This window comes from Rhineura floridana, chromosome 19, assembly GCF_030035675.1.
Source record: "Rhineura floridana isolate rRhiFlo1 chromosome 19, rRhiFlo1.hap2, whole genome shotgun sequence".
NCBI classification, from domain to species: domain Eukaryota; kingdom Metazoa; phylum Chordata; class Lepidosauria; order Squamata; family Rhineuridae; genus Rhineura; species Rhineura floridana.
Genome location: NC_084498.1, coordinates 3,470,049 through 3,482,017, shown reverse-complemented (window position 1 = coordinate 3,482,017; position 11,969 = coordinate 3,470,049). Strand labels below are relative to the sequence as shown.

General features: G+C 46.9%; 1 protein-coding gene across 1 annotated transcript in view; it reads right to left on the bottom strand.

Annotated features, from left to right (window-relative positions):
- Nucleotides 1-11,969, bottom strand: part of CORO1C (coronin 1C) — an 83,701-nt gene that overhangs the window by 66,702 nt on the left and 5,030 nt on the right. The gene's annotated exons all lie outside the window — the stretch shown is intronic.

Below are 11,969 nucleotides of genomic sequence, written 5' to 3'. Positions count from 1 at the left end.
TAAAATTAGCAACAAAAACACAAGAACCATACAGTGCCTAGCACTGTGCATTCCAATTGCTACAACAGACAGAAAAATCATTTATGTGGTCAGCCAAGACTATCAGCATCAAGTGGTCCATGGGGGGAAAGTCTGGGAACCACTGAACTGGGATCCAGCCTAATTATTTGAAGTGCTGTTTGGTTACTTATAAGATGATTTACATGGATATATGGTGTACGTGTGTGTGATTTAAACACATCCACAGGCCGCAGTCCAATACACACTGACCTGGGAGTAAGTTCCATTCTATTCAGTGGGGCTTAATTCTGAGTAGACATGTAAAGGATTGTACTGACAGTCTCTCTCTTGTTTTATTACGTGCAAGTCTTTTAGACCTCTTCATTCCAAAGTATCTCTGGCCAGTGTTCAAGTAAGCAAAAACATTGCAGCAACCCATTCCACATCAAAAATCCATTAAAGCATCTTAAAAACTACATGAACAACAAATGGTAATCATGTCTGCAAGTCACCAGAGGCAAAAAAAAACCCTCAGCCCTCAAACGCTGATGTGAAAAGATGCCTCTGGAGTGAATGCCAGAAAGATCTTAATAGAGGAGACAACCACACTTCCACAGGGGGAAAGAGCTCCACAAGCAGTGTGCCATCACACAGAATGCCCTGTCCTGTGTCCCTGCACAATGGGCAGCAACACCCATTGATACACCAGGAAGCGTTTCCCCTGCAGATTTCAAAGCCTGGGTTGCCAGATATAAAGAGAGACGCTCCTTCAGTGAAATTGAAGTATTTGGGTCCCAAGTTGTCAAGAGCTTTGTGTACTGAAGTTATCACCTTGTGCAATTTCCAGAGAACCGGTGCTGTGTGGTTCTGTCTGGCCATGCCACTAGTGGGCATGTTCTACACCACCTGCAGCTTCTGGACAATCTTCAAGGGTAGCCCTACTTAGAGTGCATTGCAATAGTCTAACCGGGAGACTATTACATATACAGTAGGGCCCCGCTTTACGGTGCTTCACTGTACGGCACTTCGCTAATGCAGCGGTCTCAATTAGACGCAGTTAGACTGAAGCCCCACTCATACGGCGCTTGTTCCGCTTTTACGGTGGTTTTCAGGCATTGCACACCATTCTATTCAATGAGTTGCACTTTTTGGCAGTTTTCGCTTTTTGTCAGGGGTCCAGAATGTAACCCGCCATATGAGTGGGGCCCTACTGTACACTACTCTAAACACTATGTTTAGTTATACAGAAGAGATTTTATATCCTGCCTTTCAATCCCACAGAGATCTGAGGTGGCTTAAAAACAACAACATGAGCAATTGTATCCCGGACTGGCACCAGCAACTGGCAGTGCTGAGCCCCTGCCAAGGCCCAGATTCCAGCAGGGGGCGGGCAGTACCAAACCCCAGACCCCTCCACACCTTGCTACTTCGATTCTTTGCTTTCATGGCCTGCTCATCTGCCCTCTCCAAGGACACGCGCAAGAAAAATAGCAGCAGGCCTCCATACCCTCTCCTGTTGGGCACTGATGTGGACTGAGCCCAGGAGAGGGTAAACTTGGCAAGGAGGATGCCCACAAAGGAAGGGAGGCCACTAGGAACACCTGGCCCAATGACCCTACAAAACCTCAAGCTGGCACTGAACTAAAAACCAAATGAAAAACATCATACAAATACCATTTCAGAAACGCAGCAGCATCACCAGAGTTAAGACCCCCAAAGCCAGCAATCATTAAAAGCTCAACGGTGTGTGTGTAAAAGTGGTCACAGCAATACCAAATCCAAGATGGCACCGGTCAAGCATATTTAGGGAGAATGTTCCACAGTCAGATTACCACCACAGAAAAAGCCCTGTCCCTGGACAGACAAACTATGAATAGTATTAACTATGGTTAGTTTAAAACAACCCAAAGTCAAACCATTGTTTCAAACAAAGGTTGGGGAAGCTTTTTCAGCCCAAGGGCCACCTTCCCACACAGGCAACCTCCCAGGGGCCACATGCCAGTGGTGGGTAAGGCCAGAGGCAAAATTGGGCAGGGCAATAAATATTACTCTTACCTTTGTACAAGAACCTACATCAGTGGTCCCCAAACATTTTTTCCGCGTGGACCAATGAGAGTCTTGGTGAACCACTCAATTATTTTTTATAAAGTGTTTGGTTCTCTTATTGTGACACATTTAAATGTTTTTTCTTTTCTTTTAATAATGTTATTTGTTATTTAATTTTGAGAATTGCATTATTGTATTTATGCATTATGATGTGTTATATTCGTGTTTTTGTAAGCCGCCTTGAGGGCCTTTTGGCCATAAGGCGGGGTATAAATTTAATAAATAAATAAATAAATAAATATTTTTTCTGCCTGTTGTAGCAATTGTAATGTGCTTTACAAGATGCTGTTTGGTTCTTAATTGTATTTTTTACGGACACACCACGGACCACCTGAATGAAGCTAACTTATCACTGATGGTTCACAGACCTCTGTTTGGGAACCTTTGATTTACATTCCAGCCATGGAAAAAAATCAGGTTTCTGCATGCACATACGCACACACCCTTATCCAGGCAAGCCAGTACTATGATCACAGTTCAAGGACACATTCTAGCCAGGGAAAAACACACGAGGCGGGCATGGAGCAGTGCTAGTGAAGCGGTGTGACCTGAAAAGAGTGGGGATGGCCTGCAGAGAGTCCAGAGGGCTGGGTGGAGGGGCCTGGAGAACCACATGGGCCGCCAGGCCTGAGGAGCCCTACCTGGCTTTTAAACTAGCTGCAGTTAATGTTAACCAGAGTTCCAGGTCTGGCAAAGTGTTGTTAACCAAAAGCGAAAACAAAAGCTTCCAATCTCATCGTCCTGACTGCAGGAAGGGGAGAGGAGTGTATATCATATCCATTCAGATGAGATTATGTCTGCTTTTTGTTCCGCTGCTGTAAATGATTTCCTCTGAACTTGGCCAAATATGTTTTAAGCCAGAGATTCCCAAACTGTGGTCTGTTGACCACCAGTGGTTTTCAGGCTTCATTCAGGTGGTCTGTGGCACGTCCACATTAAATGTTCATACTGATTTTTAATTGTATTTGTATGGCTCCTTTTATTTCTTGCATCGCATTATCTGGAATTACAATCTGAATTATGGAATGCAAACTGCAATACAATAAAGTACAGTGTAAGAAATCAAAGCAGCAGTAGAAACACAATTATAAATCATACAGCGCGTAGCACACTGCATTACAGGTGTTACAGCAGGCAGAAAATTCATTAAATGGTCTGCCAAGATACTCAGCAATTTTCAAGTGGTCCATTGAGAAAAACTATTGGGAACCACTGTTCGAAGCAGTGAGAGGGGAACTACTTTCAGTGTGTTTCATAAGATTAGCAGTTTGTAGTCATGCTATCTGATTGCAATGGAAACACCATTCAACAATTGTGTATACAGTACTCTGGCTTTGCACTGGGTACAATCATTGTGGCAATTCCATTTGATGGCCTATCATCTGCTTGTCAACTACTCCCCACCTCACCCCACCCAAAATCCCTTCCTTTTTAATTGTGTATTTCTTGGGACAGCCTTTGTAGCACTTATATAATCTTTAACATAAAATTTAAACTAAACAAAATGCCAAAACACATTGGCTTCCATTTGCTGGACCAGTCGTCTATTTCAGGCAGACACTGAAGGTTGCTTTCAAAAATACCTTTTCTCCAATGTGTATGAAGAGTTGTTTCAAGAAATTGGCAGCAAGAAACATTTTTGTTTGACTTGCTGTTGCATTCAGCTTTTGACCAGGTAGGGGAGCTATAGAATTAGAAAATACACTGGAGCTGGGATCTAGTTTTTCAAAAAGGGGGTGGAGATGGTGTCATTACTCATAATACGTATAGGATGTCCTAGCAAAATGCCTATCATCTTGAGAAGGGAGACAGCAGAAGATGAAAGAGGATTCACCCTCACTGATATAATAAGGGGAGATACCCTCCCTGTTCTGCCACTTCCAGTGCATCTCCACCAGAGCTTGGCAAAGTTACTTTTTTTGAACTACAACTCCCATCAGCCCCAGCCAGCATGGCCACTGGATTGGGCTGATGGGAGTTGTAGTTCAAAAAAAGTAACTTTGCCAAGCTCTGATTTCCACCTCTCCATTCTGAAAATGGGGGCACATGACACTAGTCAAAACCCATTCCTTTTTCTGTAAAACCGGGTGGGAGCAGCCTGAGTGCATTTTTAAAAATTCAGCTTCAAAGAGATTTCGCAGCTGATCAGCAGATAAACCTGTTCCCCCTCCAGGTGTGGCTCATGGAAATGCTTTCATCTGGCGACTAGCACGTTTACAGCCTAAAACTCATTGCCTTGAGAGAGAGCCACACATACACAACATAGTGTTACAAAGCTTAATGCTTGTGTCCTTCTGCAGAACTCAAAGGCAGCCATTTAAGGATGGAGCCATCCTATTTGCAGAGTCCCACCCTGAGTTCTCCTTCTTGGTCATGCTACCGCATGACAAAGAGACTGAAATCAGGACCTTGCTCTCCCATAAACAAAACTATTAGACGCAAAAGCCCTATTTAGGTGTTCAAATAAAGTGTATGGCACCCAGCCCTGCCCCTAACATCTCTATCCCCACACTGGTTCCACTTCTGACCTGTGCGCTTTGAGGCCAAAGGTCTGAAGGGGGATGCTTCACGTTTGGCTGAATGCACTCGGAACCTGCACAATCAAGGCTCCCGACTTTATAGGGGATTCTAAGCACCTGCAGCTGAATTCCCTTTCAGACATTCCCCCTCCCCATGGGCAGGCTGGGGACAGAGCTGCTCCAAGGACAGGAAGGTTGGGGGGGATGAGGCTGGCACCCTGTATTCCCACACATATTATTTGAATGCCTGAAAGGGGCTACTATCAAGATACAAGTCAAAGCATGATGATGTGGCCAATGAGCACTGACAAGATTAACTGCGTTTTCCTTGCCTTCCGTCATATTCTATTTCTGCGCTCTGTTCTTGGTCTGAAAAGGTTGAGTTCTAATTAAAATATGGGGATGCTAATGAAGAAAGCCGCAATTAGCTACAGAAACAGATGGGTCTCCCTTTGTTCTTTTACCTTACAGGGCAGAACACAGCCTTCACCAGTCTGGTGCCTTCTCAATGGTTTGGACTAAAGTCAGCTTCAGCCAGCCCAACCAGGTTGGGGAAGGCTGGCATAACAGATGAACTGAATTAGGAGAGGCTTGTCAGAGAGTGATGAATGCAGCAACGTGTGTCTTTGTGTCTTTATAAAGCGATATTTTCTATTTTTAATATGAACAATTTCAGTAAAAATATTTTCCTCAGGTGATTAATATATAGCTCAATTAGTTTGGGGCTGTGTTTACATTTAACAGTAACATGATCCTTTCTGCAGTAAATCTGTCAAATACTATTCTGTCCTAATACACAACACACACACACACACACACACACACACACACTTCCTCTGCATTTCTGAGAGTCTGGTAGTGCCATGTTTATGTATGAAGTGGAGGGGATATGACTCTGGGGCCCAGATAATGGCTTTCAGATACCTGATATCCTCCCAGCTAAACCTATGATGGATCAGAGACCACCTGAGGCAACCTCTGACAAAGGGTAGCAGAGCTGGTTGGAGCAATGGCCAGATAACAAATGCCACAAAGGAGACCCCACCTTTCCAGATTAATCTCATTTCCTTGAACGGGTGAGGACCATGTTTCAGCCCGAAGGCCCCATTCCCTCATGGGGTACCTTCCGTGGGGCATGCCAGTGGAGGGTGAAGCAATATATGCAATTTACCTTTGCACAATAGGCTACATTCCAGCCATGCAAAAGCCAAGGGTTTCTATATGCTCTGCGCATCCAAGCAAGCAAGGGTCATGATCAAAGTCCAAGGATACAGCGCAGCCAGACAAGTCATTTGAGGAAGACGTAGAACAAGACCAGTGAGGGCCGTGGCCTGGGAAGGGGTGTGGCCTAGCTTGAGAAGGACATAAGAAGAGCTCCATAGCTGGATCAGGCCAAAGAGGACCCATCCGGCCCAGCATCCTGTTCCCACAGTGGCCAACCAGATGCGTGTTGGAAGCCTGCAAGCAGGACCTGAGCGCAAGAGCACTCTCCCCCTCCTGCAGTTTCCAGCAAATGGTATTCAGAAGCATGCTGCCTCCGACCGTGAAGGCAGAGCCATCACGGCTAGTATCCTCCAATAGCCTCATCCTCCATGAATTTCTCTAATCCTCTTTTAAAACCAGAGCTTGGGAAAGTTACTTTTTTTAAACTACAGCTCCCATCAGCCCCTGCCAGCATGGCCACTGGACTGGGCTGATGGAAGTTGTAGTTCAAAAAAGTAACTTTTCCAAGCTCTGTTTAAAACCATCCAATTTGGTGGCCATCACTGCCTCCTGTGGGAGCAAATTCCATCGTTTAACTACGCGCTGCATAAAGAAGTACTTTCTTTTGTCTGTCCTGAATCTTCCAAGAGTCCCGAGGGCTAGACGCAGAGGCCTGGAGGGCCACTTTAGGCCCCTGTGCCTGAGACTCTCCACCTCTGTCCCAAAATCTGTTCACCAGGCTGCAGCCTGATCCATCACACACTAAGCAAGATCGCTGCCTTCGGGTGTGCTGGACTAGGGATGGAGAGATCTGTCCATTTCGGTTCTCTCAGTTTCTTATTTTTGCAACCTTAAATTTGGTTCTCCGCATTTCTGCAGCCATTGGTGATTTTTTAAATAAAAAAATTCCTAATGAAAATTCTCCAGTATTTTAGTGCAAATTTCTCCTAATAAATAAATATTGTAGGCAGTTTTGACGAATGTTCCCATTTTTGCAAGCAGTTTCTCATCACACAATGCATTTTTGCATGTTATTTCCACTCATATATTCATTTTTATGCACACTTTCCCCTTACACATGCATTTTTGTAAACATTCTTTGGTTGGAGAACGGCATCGCAAAATTCAAAGAAGTTCAAATTCTGAAGGACGTCTCTGTTGCGGTTCTCATATTGTTTCAGAAAGGGCGAATTTGATAGATTCGGCTTCAAATGCAAACTGGATCGAATTTCTCCCCACTCCCTCACTGGAGGACCCGGTCCCATCACCAGTGCTGAAGTAAGAGTCAATGGCCAATCCAGTTAGTTTCTGCACATCAATGGGAAGACGCCATCTTGTCTGCTGCCTCAGGCAGCGAAATATGTTGGGCAGGCCCTGCTTGCTCTCACCTGTAGTCTCTCTCAGCTTTCCCAGTGATTATCATACCCCCCCCAAATACATTGACTACGTTTCCCACACCCAGCAGCACAAAAGGTCACATGACAGCTAATGCTGAGGAGAGCCAGTTGGGTCAGCAGTCAATTACAGGGCCCTAGCTCAGTCGTAGAGCACATGTTTTGCAGGCAGAAAGCCCCAAGATCAATCCCTGGTGTCTCCAGGTAGGTTTGAGGGAAGAACCCTGTCCAAAACTGTGGAGAGAAGCTGCCAGTCAGTGCAGACCAGGGATGTGGATCCTGTGGTCTTCCAGAAATTGTTGGACTCCATCTCCTGCTAGTCCCAGCTGGTATGGTCAGTGATCATGGATGATGGGAGTTGTAGTCCAGCTGCCGTACATCTGGAGGATAGCAGGTTACCCATTTATGGCATAGAACAGCCTTTCTCAACCTTTGGGTCCTCAGAGGTTGCTGGACTACAGTTCCCATCATTGCTAACTATTGGCCATGTTGACTGGGGCTGATGGGGGCTGTAGTGCATCAGCATCTGGGGACCCAAAGGCTGAGAAAGGCTGGTCTAGACATAGCCGGTTCAGAGCAAGATGGGCCAGTGGCCTGACTCAGAACGTTTCTGTGTTCTAACAGCTCAGGCTCACACACTATTATTTATTTATTAAATTTATATTTATTTATTTATTTATTTAAAAAGTTTATACCCCGCCCTTTTCCCGAGGAACTCAGGGCGGCTTACATTAAAAACCAGAAATGATTAATAAACATGCTATTCATTTTAAACAATTTAAAAATAAATTAAATAAACATAAGTTAAAACTAACTACATTAGTTAAAAGCCCATCTAAATAGAACAGTCTTCACCTGCGCACGAAAAATCGATAATGAGGAAGCCAACCGAACCTCACTAGGGAGAGAATTCCACAGTCCAGGGGTGGCCACCGAAAAAGCCCTATTCTGTGTCTCTGCAAGATGAACTTGCAGGAAAGAAGGGGTAATGAGAAGGGTCTCGCTGGAGGATCTTAGAGTCCGAGCAGGTTCATAGAGGGAGAGGCGCTCTGACAGATAGCCTGGACCTAAGCCGTATAAGGCTTTATAGGTCAAAACCAGCACCTTGAATTGTGCCCGGAAACAAATGGGCAACCAGTGGAGCTGATACAGCTGATATCCCGTCCTTCCCCCCAGAATGAGCCCAGGGCAGCAAACAAAAACACTAAAAGCGCTTTAAAACATCGTAAAAACAAAAGACTTTAAACACATTAAAACAAAATATCTTAAAAACATCTTTTTTAAAAAATGTTTAAAACATCTTAACAAGCCATTCCAGCACAGACACAGACTAGGATAAGGTCTCTACATAAAAGGCTTGTTGAAAGAGAAAGATCTACAGTAGGTGCCAGAAAGATAATGGCACCTGTCTAATATTTAAGGGGAGGGAATTCCAAAGGGTTGGTGCCACTATACTAAAGTTCCCCTTCTTACGATGTGTGGAACGGACCTCCTGATAAGACCACGCCTGAATAGGGGAACAGGGGATAGATGTATTATACCCATCCCCTGTTCCGGGTCTGTCCAGAACCAGACGAAAACTGGGGGATGCAAGGTTCCGACCGACCTTCGACTGCTCTTGTATAATGCCAGGTCTGTGGCGCAAAAAACTTCGCTCATCCATGACATGATCTTGGATGAGCGGGCAGACCTGGCATGTATTACGGAGACTTGGTTGGACGAGGCCTCTGCTCCCATTCTTGAGGCCATGTGTCCACCTGGTTTCCGTTGCGCACAGCAGCCAAGGGTGGGAAGGCGGGGAGGGGGCGTGGCAGTCATCTATCGAGAGTCTTTGGTTTTTGCCAGGCCTCCTCTCCATAGGACTCAATTTGTTGATTGTATGTACTGGAGGTTGGGCCCGAAGGGCAGTTTGGGGATCCTGCTGGTGTACCGCCCACCCCGCTGCACAGCAGACTCCCTGGCCGAGGTGCTGGAGGTGGTCTCGGCTGTACGGGCGTTGTCCCCAGACTTGATAGTGCTGGGTGACTTCAACGTGCATGCCGAGGCCGCTCTCACTGGAGCTCCTCAGGATTTCCTGGAAATCATGACTTCCTGGGAACTGCACCTTAGTAGTACTGGGCCCACCCATGTAGCCGGTCATGCTCTCGACCTTGTGTTTGTCCTGGGAGAGGAGAGAAGTGCTCTGAAGTTGGGAGTGGTTTATTCCACCCCTGTGTCATGGTCAGATCACTACCTGGTAAACATAGACTTCTCAATGCCACGCCCCCTCCGCAGGGGTGAAGGACCTATTAGAATGGTCCGCCCCAGGCACCTGATGGATCCAGATGGATTCCTGACTGCGCTAGGGGAATTGGAACCTGCTGAAGGTCGCCCGGTCGAAACCCTGGTGAGGGAGTGGAATGATGGGATCACCAGGGCATTAGACTGCGTGGCTCCGAAACGTCCTCTCCCCCTGAATAGAACTCAGTTAGCACCGTGGTATACACCACGGTTGCGTACTCTGAGGCAGGAGGTGAGACGACTAGAACGCCGGTGGCGGAAATCCCGCTCCGAAGATGTCCGGACACAGGTTAGAGCAGCAGTAGCTGCCTACCAAGTGGCAATAAAGGCAGGAAAGAAGGCTTTCTTTGCTGCCTCTATTGCGTCTGCAGAGTGCTGTCCCAGGAGGCTGTTCCAGGTGGTTCGAAGCCTGGTCGGTCCAGTTGCCCAGGAACCCTTGGAACAGTCAAAGGCCTCCTGTGACATATTGGCAAAGCACTTCGCCGATAAAATCGAACACTTACGGAGCTCGATCCCATGCGCCGTGGACACAGTAAGTGAACCAGAGTTGGCCAGTTGCATACCGGTAAGTTGGGATCGGTTTCAGCTTCTCCCTTCTGAGGATGTGGACAAGGTGCTTTCGACCGTGAAGCCTACCACTTGCCTAACGGATCCTTGCCCATCGTGGCTCCTTATGAGCTGCAGAGAGAAATTGGGCAAGGGGATCAAGGCGGTGGTAAACGCATCCTTGAAAGAGGGTGTGATGCCATCAGCCTTCAAGGAGGCAATTGTAAAGCCCATCTTAAAGAAGCCCTCCTTGGATCCCCAAGTTTTCAATAACTTTCGCCCAATTTCGAATCTACCATTCTTGGGCAAGGTCATTGAGCGAGTGGTGGCCAACCAGTTGTTGTCACACTTGGATGAAACGGATTACTTGGATCCATACCAATCGGGTTTCAGGACTGGTCACGGAACTGAAACAGCCTTGGTCGCTCTGGTAGATGATATGAGGAGGGCATTAGATAGGGGAGAATTCACCTTTCTTGTCCTCCTCGATCTCTCAGCGGCTTTTGATACTGTCGACCACAGTATCCTTTTACATCGCCTGGAGGGATTGGGAATTGGAGGCACTGTATTACAGTGGTTCCGATCCTTTCTCTCCGATAGGCATCAACAGGTAGCATTGGGGGAGGAGGTTTCAGACCCTTGGCCTCTCAATTGTGGTGTGCCACAGGGCTCTATCCTCTCTCCCATGCTATTTAACATTTATATGAAGCCGCTGGGGACAATCATTAGGAGATTTGGGCTGCAGTGTCACCAATATGCGGATGACACTCAGCTCTACCTCTCGTTTAAATCTTCACCAGAGTTGGCTGTGTAGACCTTGTCCAAGTGTCTGGAATCTGTGAGTGGATGGATGGGAAGGAACAAGCTGAAGTTGAACCCCGATAAGACCGAGGTGCTACTCGTGGGGGATAAGAGAAGGTTGGGAGATGTTGACCTGAAGTTCAGTGGGATGAGTTTACCCCTGAAGGACCAGGTCCGCAGCCTCGGGGTTGTACTTGATTCCAGGCTGTCCATGGAGGCTCAGATTTCGGCAGTGAGCCGGGCAGCCTGGTATCAACTACACCTCATACGAAGGCTGCAACCCTACCTTCCTGTTCATCAGCTTCCACTGGTAGTACACGCCCTGGTCACCTCTCGATTAGATTACTGTAATGCGCTCTACATGGGGTTACCCTTGAAAACGGTCCGGAAACGACAACTTATACAAAACGCGGCGGCTCGACTACTTACGAATAGTCGCCGCCGAGATCACATCACACCAGTGTTATTCGATCTACACTGGCTTCCAGTTGTTTTCCGGGCCCAATTCAAGTTGTTGGTATTAACCTTTAAATCCCTATACGGTCTCGGCCCAGTTTATCTAAAGGAGCGCCTTCAACGCCACCAATTATGCCGCCCGACAAGATCAGCCACATAGGGCCTTCTCTCAATCCCGCCAACAAAAACAGCTAGATTGGCGGGAACTAGAGAGAGGGCTTTCTCAGTGGCGGCCCCCACCCTTTGGAACTCCCTCCCACAAGATCTACGGCACGCCTCTTCCCTAAATGTATTCCGTAAAGCCTTAAAGACCTGGCTCTTTCAACAGGCCTTTGGGATTTCCGGGGAGGGTTAACTTTTATGATTGAAATGCCTCCTACCCTGCACTAGTATTGTTATCGCCCCTGTATCGCTGTACTGTTCATATACGCTCTACGTTGGGCTGCCCTTGAAGACTGTTCGGAAACTACAACTAGTCCAGAATGCAGCGGCCAGATTGCTGACGCGGACCAGAAGGTCTGCTCATATAACACCTGTTCTGGCCCGTCTGCACTGGCTTCCTGTTTGTTTCCGGGCTAGATTCAAAGTGCTGGTTTTGACCTATAAAGCCCTACACGGCATGGGACCACAATACCTGGTGGACCGCCTCTCCCAATATGAACCT